The sequence below is a fragment of the Triturus cristatus genome, chromosome 4_1, assembly GCF_964204655.1.
Source record: "Triturus cristatus chromosome 4_1, aTriCri1.1, whole genome shotgun sequence".
Classification (NCBI taxonomy): Eukaryota; Metazoa; Chordata; class Amphibia; order Caudata; family Salamandridae; genus Triturus; species Triturus cristatus.
This window is the reverse complement of record NC_140585.1, coordinates 14538577-14551859: the sequence shown is the minus strand read 5'-3', so window position 1 is coordinate 14551859 and position 13283 is coordinate 14538577.

Below are 13283 nucleotides of genomic sequence, written 5' to 3'. Positions count from 1 at the left end.
AACAGCCGAAGCAGACGTAACAGGCGGCTATGAGTGTAATGAAATGTCGGGATATATCCTCTGCAGGGCATATGGAGGCAGGGGTCGAGTATCTAGCAACTCTTCTGCAAAAGTATCCTCTTCTTCTTTGGTCAAATAAGACTTATCAATATGCAACTGAAATCTCCTGTCTTCACATTCAATTCCAGACTCTTGCTTTTCATATGCCACAGCTTTCTGTGTCAATGTTTGCATTTTCCCTTTCCGTGCATCTCTCTCCATCTTTAACCATCTCTGTCTAGCCTCCTTCAGCCAAGTTCTAAGGGAGTCAAACATGGACTGTCTACTTCTTTTCTTAAATAATTTCTCTTGTAAAAACCCAATTTTTTGTTCATCAAAAGAGCCCGTCAGCGGCCACTGTACCTTGGCATTGTAACTCGTATATTTGTGCCATAGTGTACTGAACATAATAGGGCCAAGACCATGCTTCACATACATATCAAAATTAGGGCTTTCTACAGGAGGGGCCTGTTGAGCTTCATCCAATTGAGCATCTGCAGAACAACAACGATAATACAAATACAAGATTTTACTGTGACCAAGCATTTTTAAAAGGAAAAAAAAGTTTGTTATTTTTACCCAGCAAAGTGGTGGCAAATACTTTTATCAAAAAACAGTCCTCAGACCGTACCAAACTCAAACCACAACGGTACCATATTCACAAAGAACCAAAACAAACTCATCTGATATGAATAGCACAAACAAACCAATTCTCCACTGCCGACTCTTCAGACCAAACTGTCAGATCCAAGGGTTTTGCCATTCAGGACTCCAGTCCGGATGACTACTGGGCGAGGCACCATCCGGCAGGACAGAAGGGCCAGCTGTGAGTATCAAAAACTCCTCGGCCTCCTCCCGTTTGCGGATCAAACACCCAAAGGAGTCCCTGTTTGGGCGCCAACTGAAGGAAGTGGCCTGTTTTGGTCAGGCAGCAGGGAATACAAACCAATAACTGTTTATTCATATACACTCAGAGCGGAGCCCAGTCTGCCCAGTCGCTAGGAGTGCTGCAGAGGGACCGAAATCAATAAGGATACATTATGTACATTTCATAACTGGGCGAAGACACGTCTACAGTGAAATTTTCCAAGCAGATGCAGCTGGACAGTGAAATACAAAAAAATAAGTTTTGGTTCTCATATCTCACACTACCTAATACAACCCAAGGCCGTTTCACCCTGCACCCAGTAAGAAAGGTATGTCTACTCATTTGCCCTTGCGCGAGTGCCGAACGACACTATGCGTGTGCACACAAAAAGAAAAGCGCACTTCAACTTTGTGAGTGGCTAGCTAGAGGGTATGCATTTGTTCAGGCTAATCGTAAAAGCCTGTGCTTGCACTCTGAAAATGAGGATTTAAAGATAGCAGGCACCATCAAGAAGATTGCTAAGGACAGTCTGCTCATTTGGGATTGCGCGAGTGCCTAATGACACTATGCGTGTGCACTCAAAAAGAAAACCCACTTCAACTGAACTTCTGAGGTGCCGTAGGTGTCTCAGCTTCAAGATCTCTCACAGTGTTTCCCTTAGGTATTCTCTTGACCGCGAGTAGCATTTCAGTTTCTCACATGGTTACAACTACAATTGAGTGAATTATGAAGTTTTGAAGAGCCACTAATCGCCCTAAAGTATTATGTCATCGGAGCATGTCGGAAGAAGATTTCAGCTAAGCGGGTCTGAGGAATCTCTTCAGTTACATGGTGAACTTATTGTTTCAAGTAAGAGGAAGAGAGTAGGAGATTTATGTTTCTTGGAATAGGTGGAAATGTTTCACTCCTCTCTTGTCTTTAAAAGACTCTGGTCAGAGAGAGGAAAGCCAGAACTTGTATCAAAGGAGAAATAACGATTTTGAAAGAATAACCAAGCTTTTTCAGATTAAGAGTGAAAGGAGAGATCTGAACTCATCTTCATTGCATAAAGTGAAAGAATAATATAAATATAAATATATATTCTGGAAGTCATAATTTTTACATTTTGTTCAAGACAAGAATAACATAGAGAATTTCTTTGAGAACAGTAAAAGACTTGAGGAAGATAGAACCAATACTGAGAGATAGTAATTGACAACATAACCACATTTTAATACCTATATTCTGAGACTGAAAAACAAGAGAGTGGCTAAATCCTTTACCAATCTTGGGTAAATTAGCAAGCAACTGTAGTAGCCATGAGTTCAATAGCATATATAGCATGTAATAATTATTTGTATGTGAAGAGTGATGTTTTTATCCCAAACTACAGGTGCAGAGAAAAGTTACAATTCAATTGCTGAGAATCCTTAGCGAAGGAAGTGTAGAAGAGCATAGTAGGAAGTGCCCATCATCAGCAAAGGCAGTCTCTCCTTTTCTAATCCATTTTCCCTTTCCCCTTCACTGTTGCTCCAAGCTGGTAATCATATTTTCTCGGCTTTGGTGCTGGTGGAGGGGCATTGGGACCATCTTCTGCTCCTGTGGAATCTGAGCAGAAATGGCAGTGGAACTGGATTTAAAGACTCTAGCAGAAATATTAGATACCATGCAAAAACAATGAAGTAAAACCATAAAAGAAAATAAAACCTTACAAGATGAAATAAAAAGATCTCAAAAGGAAACTCATCATAGTTTACAAATGATGGCTGCATTTATAGTAGGAATTTTATCAGCACCCAGAGTGACTGAAACCCAAAATAGGTCACCCCCCCCCACACAAGCGTCGGAGATATCAACCCAAGTAATTCATGCAATTTCTCCTCCATTTCTTTAGCCCCTACTAAGCGGATCCAGGTGGATCCCCATAAGGATCAAATATTTTTAACTCAATGTTCCCTACATGTTCTGTGCAGACCTGTAGTTTTTTCAGAAAATCAGTCTAAGGTCACTTTTGTGTTGTTATACTTGAGTGGTGATGCTGCCGCCAGGTACATGCCTCTAGTTTCAAGAAATGATCCCATCTTATATGATTTTGAAGGATTCAAAATTAAATTGCTTCAAATATTCAAAAGGAGAACTGCTACTCATCCAACGGACAATTAATTGCTGGAATGTAAGCAAGGGACTCGAGATCTCATTTAGTATTTACCTCAATTCAATAAATTAGTTGTGGAAACTAATTAGCCTGAGTAAGCAAGCAGCAGTATTTTACTGCAGCCTCAAAGGCTAATAAAAAGACGCTTTATCACACATACCCAAGAGGCCACAAGAAATCTCAGAGCCTATAGATTTGGTCTTACAGATAGATCATCGAATAAGTGAAAGAAGATCAGATAAGAGAAGAGTATTTAGACCAATTCCTCCGCGATTTGATAGAGTAAAAACAGAAGTTAGAAAATCTGAGTCAAACTCAACCGAAGAACCTAAGCAGATAGGGTCAATTAGAGGTCAAATCTCAAAAGAAGAAAACAAAAAAATGAGGTAAAAATGTATGCTTATACTGTGGAAATTCTGGGCATTTTGTTACAGACTGTCCCAAGAAACCCAAAATCAATCTTTTGAGAAAAGACAGACCCCCATCAGTAAAGTGAGTTGCCCTGATGGGAGTGAACAAAGAGGCAACTCCAGAGGCTTAGCAATTAGTTAATACTTTGCAGTTGGCTGCACCACATATAATGGTATCCTTAACTGCAAGGTTTAGGAAACACTGAGGTTATAGAAGTCTCAGTCACGATTGACTCTGGTGCTACAGGAAATTTCTATGATATAAAATATGCATAAATGATTGGAATACATTCAAATAAGAAACAAAATGATGAGGCAGTCAGAGCAGTAGATGGAACAAAACTAACTTCTGGACCCATTATAGAAGAAACAGAAACCTTAGAGTTGTCTGGCCGAAATGGATATCAAGAATTTATGAGATTCAATTTGATTGATATAGCCGGGTCTGGTGGCTCAGTGGACTAATGCGTCTGCTGCAGGGGCCTGTGTTCGACCTCATGGTCACAGGTTCAAATCCCGGCGGGTCCACTCAGCCTTTCATCCATCTGAGGTCGATAAAATGAGTACCATTGAGTTGGGTAACAATAAACATCTGTTATTCAGCGCCAAGATACCCGTAGTGGTGAACGTGCGCTTTACAAATACACGTGTGTTATGTTATGTGATGCCCCCGATATTTTAAATTAATTTTAGGATTACCGTGGTTGACAGACCACAATCCGAGGATTGATTGGAAAAAGCATACAGTAGAGATGGATTCCAGCTATTGCAAAGAACACTGCTTTCAAGTCCATCAGAATGAGGCTATAAGTCTGTGTGCCACATTGTTAGCCCAACAGACCAATATGGTTTGTGTTATGAAGTTAATAGAAATTTCAGGAGAATATCAAGACCTAGCAGCTGTTTTTGATTTTTTAAAAAGAAGGCTGAGAAATTGCCTCCACACAGAGAATATGACTCTAAAATTGAACTAGAACTAAGGGAAAATTTACCATGCAGCCATATTTATGTGTTAACCAAATCAGAAAATCAGTACCTTAAGGAATATTTGAAAATTGATTCATTTGCTCCTCACAGTCACCAGTATCATCCCCATTGTTTTTTATCACCAAGAAAGGTAGGAGTCTCTACCCATGTATTGATTATCGGGTTTTGAAACAAGAAACAATTAAAAACAAATATCCTTTACCATTAATTTTTGAACTACTGGATCAAGTAAAAGCAGCCAATGTTTATACTAGGATAGATTTGAGAGGAGCTTACCATCTTGCAAGAGTTGCCAAAGGAGATGAGTGGAAGATTGCTTTTAGAGCTAAATATGGTCTCTTTGAATACCAAGTGATGACATGTGGGTTGCTTAAAGCCCCTGCAGCCCTTCAGCATTTTGTGAACGATATCCTAAGAGAGTATTTAGATAGAATTGCAGTGGTATACATAGATGATATCTTGATTTCCACGGACAATCCAGATGAGCATGTACAGCATGTAAGGGATGTATTGGAGATATTACTGAAGAATCATTTATATGTAAAATTGGAAAAATGCTCCTTCCATACTGAGCAAGTGGAGTTTTGGGTTTCATTCTCTGTCCTCATTGAGTGTCAATAGATCCAAGTAAGGTAAAAGCAATTCAAGACTGGCCAATTCTCCAAAAATGTCAAAGACATTCAGAGCTTCATTGGCTTTGCAAATTTCTAGTGACGATTTATCAACAATTTTTCCTCAAAGGTTAGTCCAATCACACGGTTGTTAATTGTCAAATTCTAATGGACAGAAGAAGCTGAGAGTGCAATTAATTTTTTAAAGAAAGCTTTTACAACAGCTCCTATCTTATCACATCCAGATCTAGAAGATGCATTTTATGTAGAAACTGATGCTTCTGATTTGGCCATTGGAGGGATTCTTTCTCTATGTGACAAGCAGACAGGGCAATTGCAACCAGTAGCATTCCGTTTGAGAAAATTAACAACTACAGAAATCAGTTACTCTATTGCAGATAACGAAATGTGATCAGTAAAAGATGCATTTCAGGATTGGAGACAATACTTATTTGGGGAAAAACATTGTAACAACTGTTTTTACAGATCATAAAAACCTTCAATTTTCAAAATCTGCTCGAACTGTTACACCTAGGCAATTGAGGTGGTCCTTATATTTTGCTCATTTTAACTTTGTAATTACCTACAAGTCTGGGGCTTCAAATGGCAAAGTGTATGCACTTTCTCTATTGAATTCAGAAGGAGAATCTAAGATTTTGCAAAAATAACCTATTATCCCAATTTAGAAATGTGTGTGTGCAACTCACTATGCCACCTTTACAAAGGAAATTCAAAATACAATGTCATTTAAGGAAATTACCAATTGGGCAAAAGAAGCTTCAGAAAGAGAAATTAAGAAAGACCTTCCTTTTTATAAGTAAGCCTTGTATTTGGCAAGTAAAAAAACTACAAGATCTACCACTCTACACTTGTCATGATCACATTATAGCAGTCCATACAACTATAAAGGGTTTGGACCCTAATCAGTAAGGTTGAGCCCCAATACATCAAAAAACAAACAAATGCCAATACTGATCCGTTATTCACTATTCACAACCGGAACATTGAAGACAACAATGTCACCAGAGAAAGTCAATTTCTATCTGAGTTAATCAAAGTTTTATTTTAAGCCATAGACAAAATTAATTTCAAATAACACAATATCCTCTCATTAAAACCTTTAACATATATTCATCGTCCTCATATCAGCAGCAAAAATTCATTTTACATCACAAAATTTCACTCCCATTTGCATCACTTTCAGCGCCCTTTCACACTTGCTTATTCACCACATTTTACAAACTCACCTCAAAATCACACTTTCCATACATTCCAGCAACCCACACATAACCCACTTTCCACAAGCAATTTTTTCTTTCAATCAAGCTTTATATATCAGTCCAAAAACAGGCCAAAGACAAAACACCTTACAACAATTCAAATGTTTTGATTCTTTACAAAATATGCACAAAACAATTGGCCACAAAACAGAGGTCGACGTGTTTCGAACCCCTCCAACTACAGGGTTCTCTTCAGGACCAGAAAGCTGAAAAGAGAAAAACAAGTGACACCGTTTCCTTAGTATATAAATAGCATATGGTCCCCTCGTTTTTTGTCCGACCTCTTCAATGATGGAAATCTTACCTTAGTTCATAATGCCGCCAGATCATCCGATCCATGCAACATGCTTGCAAACTATATTATCTGAAAAAGTAATGTGGTCTCATAAGGGCAAATCCAGCTGGAGAGACATTAACCGAATTTAAAAAATAAAGGAAACCTGAATTCTTACATTCCGTATGAGGCAATGGAGTAAAGATCCAATGTAGTCAATGTCCACGCTACGATTCCAGCTCCTGTTCTTAACTCTGCTCTGAAAAATGAAGGAGCGAGTGAGGATTTGGTGGGCTTAGATTGAATAAGCTGGTGCTTTCACTATCCAAGATTCATAACGCACTCCTACCTTATGGCAATATGTAATCCAGCGCCGCCGAGTGCAGTTATGGGCGTGCGTGCCGCCCTTTGTTTCCTGTAGAGAGGAAATATGTTGTAACTAATATGTCCATTTGTCCATATGTAGGGGCGGACTGCATGGGTGAACTCATGTCGCAGCCCTCCTCTGGTGTGTAGTATAGATATATCAAAGATAGGCGTTCCGACTCTAGCCCAAAAACAAATAAGTTTCACCTTTGTGCAGTCCTTTAAGTGCATTTCCCCATCGATATCTGTCCCATATTTGTAGGACACGTACCTTATGGGTGGGTGAATCCTCAGCTAGTTCTAAAACGAATTTGCCAGAACGTCTTTGCGGTGGCTTCCTGTCGGAAGCGGAAGTGATTTATATTTCACTTATTTCCGCCAGACAAGAAATCTCGGCATTGTGGGAAATGTAGTTTTTCTTCTCGATTTATACGCTCCCTTTATGGTCTTCGTTAAAAAACCTGCACATGTACGTTGAACAAAGCAGGGGGGTTGGGGGGCGTGTTGGGAGAGTTTTTCCTTTTTTATTTTATTGCACTGGACAAACTGCATATTGAATAAACTGGGACTCAGAGAAAAAACTGGCATGGATTTCAAAGAAACTGCGGGACTCCAAGCATTTGTGGAAGTAGCACTGATTGTGACACCATATCTCTCCATTTCCAAATTTCAGAAAAGCATTGGTCTCTCATAGCTTGTAAATCTCTGACAGTTCGTTCAACCCATCCACTGCAGTGTTGAACTTAACAATTAATAGCGCCTCCCGTCGTGTTAGCTTTAATTCCAAATCTCCACCCCGGCTATCTGGTTCCACCTTAGAAATAACAGTCCATTTCAATTCTTGGACAGAATATTAGTTTAATCTCCAATGAATTACTAAAGGAACAGTCTGAACATTTTTGCGTATCCTTGACTTATGTTTTGTTTTGCCTATATAGAGTTTCTTGCAAGGACACAAAATCCCATAAACAACATACTTAGATTTGCAATTTGTGAAAGAAACATGTTTCCAAAACAGTGAACCTTCTTGCGTGGAGTCACACGAACAGCAAGTCCCACATTTTTGGTGTCCTACTACAGGAGGTAGGCCTACATAATCTCATACCGTATTTGTTTTTTGTCTTGGTAAGGCAGCTCTGACAATTTGGTTCGAAATACTTCTATCTTTTCTAAACGCAAACAATGGAACAGAAATTAAAGACTGGTCCAAGTTCTTTACCAAATGCCAATTGCCAATTTTGGCAGATAACCTTTTTCAGGAGATTAGAGATTGGACAAAATGTCGACACGCACAGTATTCTTTCCACTGGAATTTTTACTCTTCGTTCCAGTAATGTTTCACGTGGGGTCCACCATGATCTTTTGATTGCCCTCTTTAGCAATTTCTTGGGGTAAGCTCAATCTAATAGGCGGCCCATCAGTTTATTGGCGTGTAAGGTGTATTCATCTTTGAATGTACAGTTGCGCCTTATCCTTAAAAATTGGCCATACGGCAGGTTTTCTTTAAGACTTCTTGGGTGATTGCTTAAGAAGTGCAATGCTTTATTCCTGTCTGTGGGGTTTTTAAATAAATTCGTCACTAAGGCTCCATCGGCTGCATAAACTTCAACATCAAGAAAATCCATTTTTTTGGGAGAATGATTCAGACTGAATTTAATGTCCTCTGTTCTGCTGTTCAACCAGCCATGAAAACTTAGCAGGCTTTCCTGATCCCCTTTACACACCATGAAGTTGTCATCCATAAAGCATACCCAACTCCCTATATACTGAATAAAGGGATTGTTTTTGTAGATGAAGGTCTCCTCATACTTTGCCATATAGAGTACTGCTAGTTCTGGGGCAAAAGGACACCCCATTGCTACTCCTTTTACCTGGAAATAAAATTCTCCATCAAAATTGAAATAGTTTTTCTTAAGTGCAAAGCTCGCCAGCTTGACTATGAATTCCGTGGGTACTTGGACTGTTCTTGTCCTTTTGTCTAGAAATGAAGTTATAACTGCTATGCCTTCGTTTTGAGGTATTTAAGTGTATAAGGACACCACGTCCAATGTTACTAAAAGATGTTCTTTTTCCACAAATTGCATTGAGTCCAGTTTATTGATAAAGTCTGTTGTATCTTGAAGGAAAGATGGAACCTCCAACATAAAAGGTTTTAAAAAATAATCCATGAACTTGGTGATGGGTTCCAGCAGGTATTCACACCCAGAGACTATTGGTCTCCCTGGTGGATGAGTTTCATTTTTATGCACTTTTGGCAGTACATAGAACAATGGAATCCTAGGATGTTTGTTCTGTAAATATTCATACTCCTTTTTCCCAAGAAAGCCTGTTTTGTAACCAATTTTCTAAATGTGAAAGGGTTCTCCTTGTAGTTCCCAAGTGGGATCCTTCAGAATTTTCCTGTAACATTGACAGTCAGCAAGTTGTCTTAACACCTCGGCTGTAAATTCTGGGGCTCCCCATACCACGATGGAGCCCCCTTTATCGGCCTGTTTTATTATTATATTGGAGTCATTCTTGAGATTTACAAGGGCTTCTTTTTGATGTTTTGATATGTTATGTTTTACATATTTCTTCTTTTTCTCCATCTCAGCGATCGCAGATAATACTGATCTTTCAAATGTGATAACTTCTTTAGGAACTTTATTTCTTGGTGGGCAAAAAGAAGATTTTTTCTTTAGTCCTGTAATCTCCATACATTTAGGTATAGGATTATCCATAAAAAATGTCTTTAATCGTATTTTGCGACAGAACTCGATGGCTTCTGTTTTCATTTTAACAAAATCCGTATTTTTTGTAAGCATGAATGATAACGCTCTTTCTAGAATGCTTTTCTCCTCAGTGCTCAGAATCCTTTTTTGACAGATTGTAAATAGGGGATACTGTTAGTTTTTGTAATTCTGCCATCTTGTTGACATCTCCCATGGTTGGTCGTTGAATATGGCCCTGCCACGTGGCTTTTGTTGGCCCCTACCTAAAAAAGAGGGTTGTTGTTGTTAAAAATTGGTCCTTCGATTTTGGTTGGACCTGCCTCCGTTGTTCTCAGTTTCACTCCCACTGGAAGATGAAGATGTTTCAGAGAACGTGATAAAATTATTTTTTGATCTTCCTTGGTATTCAGGGAGGTATCTACGTGCCTCTGGTCTTCAATAGAAATCCGTTTGACGGTATAGATACACTTTTTCTAACCCGTTCTGTGACCATGACGAGCTGGACTCATCATGGAGCACAGTCGCGATGTGCCCATGACGAGTTCAGCTCGTCATGACACCCACCCACGGGGGAAGCGCTGGCACTCCCCCCGTGAGTGGTCGATCCTTTTATTGTTTACTGGGAAGGCAAGGGAAGACCTTCCCCTGCCTTCCCCCGCCCCCCACCCCTGCATCATCAATGACGTCAGCGCGCGAGCCGCGCTGACGTCATTGGAGGTTTCCCCTTTGTTCTCAGTCGCGCAGGAAGCCATTTGCTTCCTGCGCAACGGAGAAGAAAGGTGAGTTTTGGGGCTGGGGAGGGGGGATTTCCTTTTCTTTTTTGTGGTGACAGCTGTCCCCCCTCTCTTCCTATTATCCTCTTTCGGTCTTGCTCCTCATTCACTGATAACCGTAACTTGAAACGGATAGCAATTTATTTCATTTAGTTGCTTCCCTGTGAAATGGATCCAAAAAAGAAAAACACTTGCGGGAAATGCCCTTTTTCTGAAATTTTTCTATTCCAAAGTGCCGCGGGATGGAGAGAAATCGAAGGTTAATATGAAAAATAAATACATAACTAAATAAAGCAAGACAGAGCGGTTGCAAAGTGGCCAGATTGGTTTTATTTACATCCAAATACATCAGCCTCACTTTACAGACTTTGCCAGTGAAGCGCTACTTTCGTTTTCTCGTCTTTCTTTGATCAGCATTGTTGTTCCCAGGTGGGAAAGTGTACCATTCCTGGAGGTACTGCAATACCTGGTTGATGGGTGGATTGGAAAACACAATGTGCACCATGGCTCTGTGTTTATGGATGTGCTCTTTTTATACCATACTGCTTACGTTTTGTAAGGATATAAGCAATGGACATTGAAATGGGTCCTTTCTGGGCCCTGTAGTCATGTCCTTAACTTTTCAGGTAAAACCACTCGCTGATTTCTGAATAGTGAGTGAGAGATCGTTAAGGTAACCATGTTGTTTCTGCTTACGTTTCACAAGCTTTGCATTCCCTATGAGTGATTGTTTTTTTTTTTTTAGGCAGTATATTACTCTTATCAAGTGCATAATTTGAATTGAGTCACATCCAAGTGTTTATAGCGGGCACAATTAGGTTATAGCTGAAGGCAGTGCGAGTTTCTCTCAGTGGGCAAGTATGGTGTTCAGTGGGGGAGAGGATGTGGCACTATGGCCAGAGCTGTCGAATTTGGAACTGGGGAACCGGGTTCAGCCTTCATGACCAGTCCACCAGACCACTGTACTGAGGGAGCACATTCCCATGCTAGACCGTAGAAGGCCCCACTAGACCTTAGAAGGCTTGATGTCTTAGCACAAGCAGGTGTACCCTAGTGGTGTCAATTGTGGGTTAACCTTGAAGGCCTGTCCACCACAATCCATACTGAAGTTCATCTCCAGTCTTGCGGGCAGGCCTTTAAAGCAGCACACCCTAGAGCAACAGTGATCCAGTCGCTGTGACTCTGTCACTGAGGTGTGAGGAATATGACAACTCTGGAGATTGAGGTGGAGTTTTCAGACGTTTTATTATTTTATGCACCCGTTTACGTATGGGGAGGGTCGATAATAAGGCAATGGAGTCTCTATGTTCCGCTCTCTGGTCTCTCTCCTTCCCGCCATGGTCCTTCCTCTCCGGGCTCAGCTACAGAATTGGTCAGGGATTCTCCGGGATTTGCGTCCTCCCCAGGGTCTCAGGTACTCGGAAAAAAGGAGAAGAACCCTGAGGTGAGTAAATCTGGTTTTCCTCTTACTTTGTTTGGGGAAGGGGGTGAGGGAACACTCGGTGCACGGTAGAACAGAGGTCGTGTGAAGTGGTGCTCGGGGAATGGTGTGAACGGGATTTACACCAACACGCCAACTTCTAGTGCCCTGCTGTCCCCTTACTTTGCTCCTCCCTTTCTCCCCCCCCAGCCCGAGAAACGCTCTCGTACCTTGGAGAGCCACGCTCCTCCGGGAACGTGGCTGGGCGGCTCACGGGGTCGGTGGCCTCCTGGCTCTGGTAACTCGGGGACTGCGTCCTCTCTCGCCTTCGTCCTCCGCTCCTCCTTCGCTCGGCCGATGTTCCACGCCTCGTCCTCACTCCTCCCGATGTTATCCTTGTCCTTCTCGTCTTCCTCCACTCCACTTGCTGAATACGCTCTCTCGCTCCTCCGCTCGTAATCCTCCTTACTCTCTCCGGTGTCCGTGCACACTGGACGTGGTGCATTTCCGCCTATATCTGCCCCACCTTCCTCATCGTCACTGTTGGGGGCGGAGTCATGCTCGAAATCCTTCCAGTTAAAGCTACAGAGTCCTGTTTCTTCCTTAGTAACGGGTGACAGTACTCCTGTAGGGACCCACTCGTTCTGCTGAGGGGAAAAAAGAGGGTAGAGGTAGTCGGTCACTGTTGCTGTCTTTACGAGAGGCTCCTCAGTCCGCTTCCCCCTGCGACATGAGGTCACATGAACCTTGAGCAGGTTAGGGCGAAGCGAACGGTGTGACCTCACTGGGTACCTATTTCGGGTGGGTGCGTAGTGTTTGCAAGTATATTATGGTTCGAAAAAAACTTGCTGCCTCCTTCCTGGCCTCCAGCAATTTTCAGAAACAATAAAAATGTCATGATAACTTTGGTGATTAATGTTCTTCCTAGAGAGATATGGAGTTTTGTCTAGTGGAAGGGTTGACTCCTGGAAAGGTAGCACAGAGGGTTAATGTGCCTGCTGCAAAGAACATGTACCATGCAGATCACAAAGTGCACTGCTTTAATGGGGGGACCATGATGAATGGTCATTTAATGTCAGCTGTAGATGATGGATCCCTGAACAGTGTCATGTATGTGCATGTTTGCATTGTGCGGAGGGGATTACCAGGTAATTATTCACACAGCTCTCTGGTGGATGTCACATGCGGTTTTTCTGAGTCCCCAGATAGATCATGCAGTCTGTGTGTTCTCTTTTGTACTGCCAGTCACCGGTGTATTCAACTGTGTAGCCTTGGACCGTGTCATGTATGTGCATGTAACTTGCATGATCGAGGTAACTATTAGCGGCGATACTAAGTATCTCTCGGACCTCTTTCAAGTGGTCGCCGACCTTTTTCCGCAGCAACCCCCCCTCCCCAGGGGCGGCAATC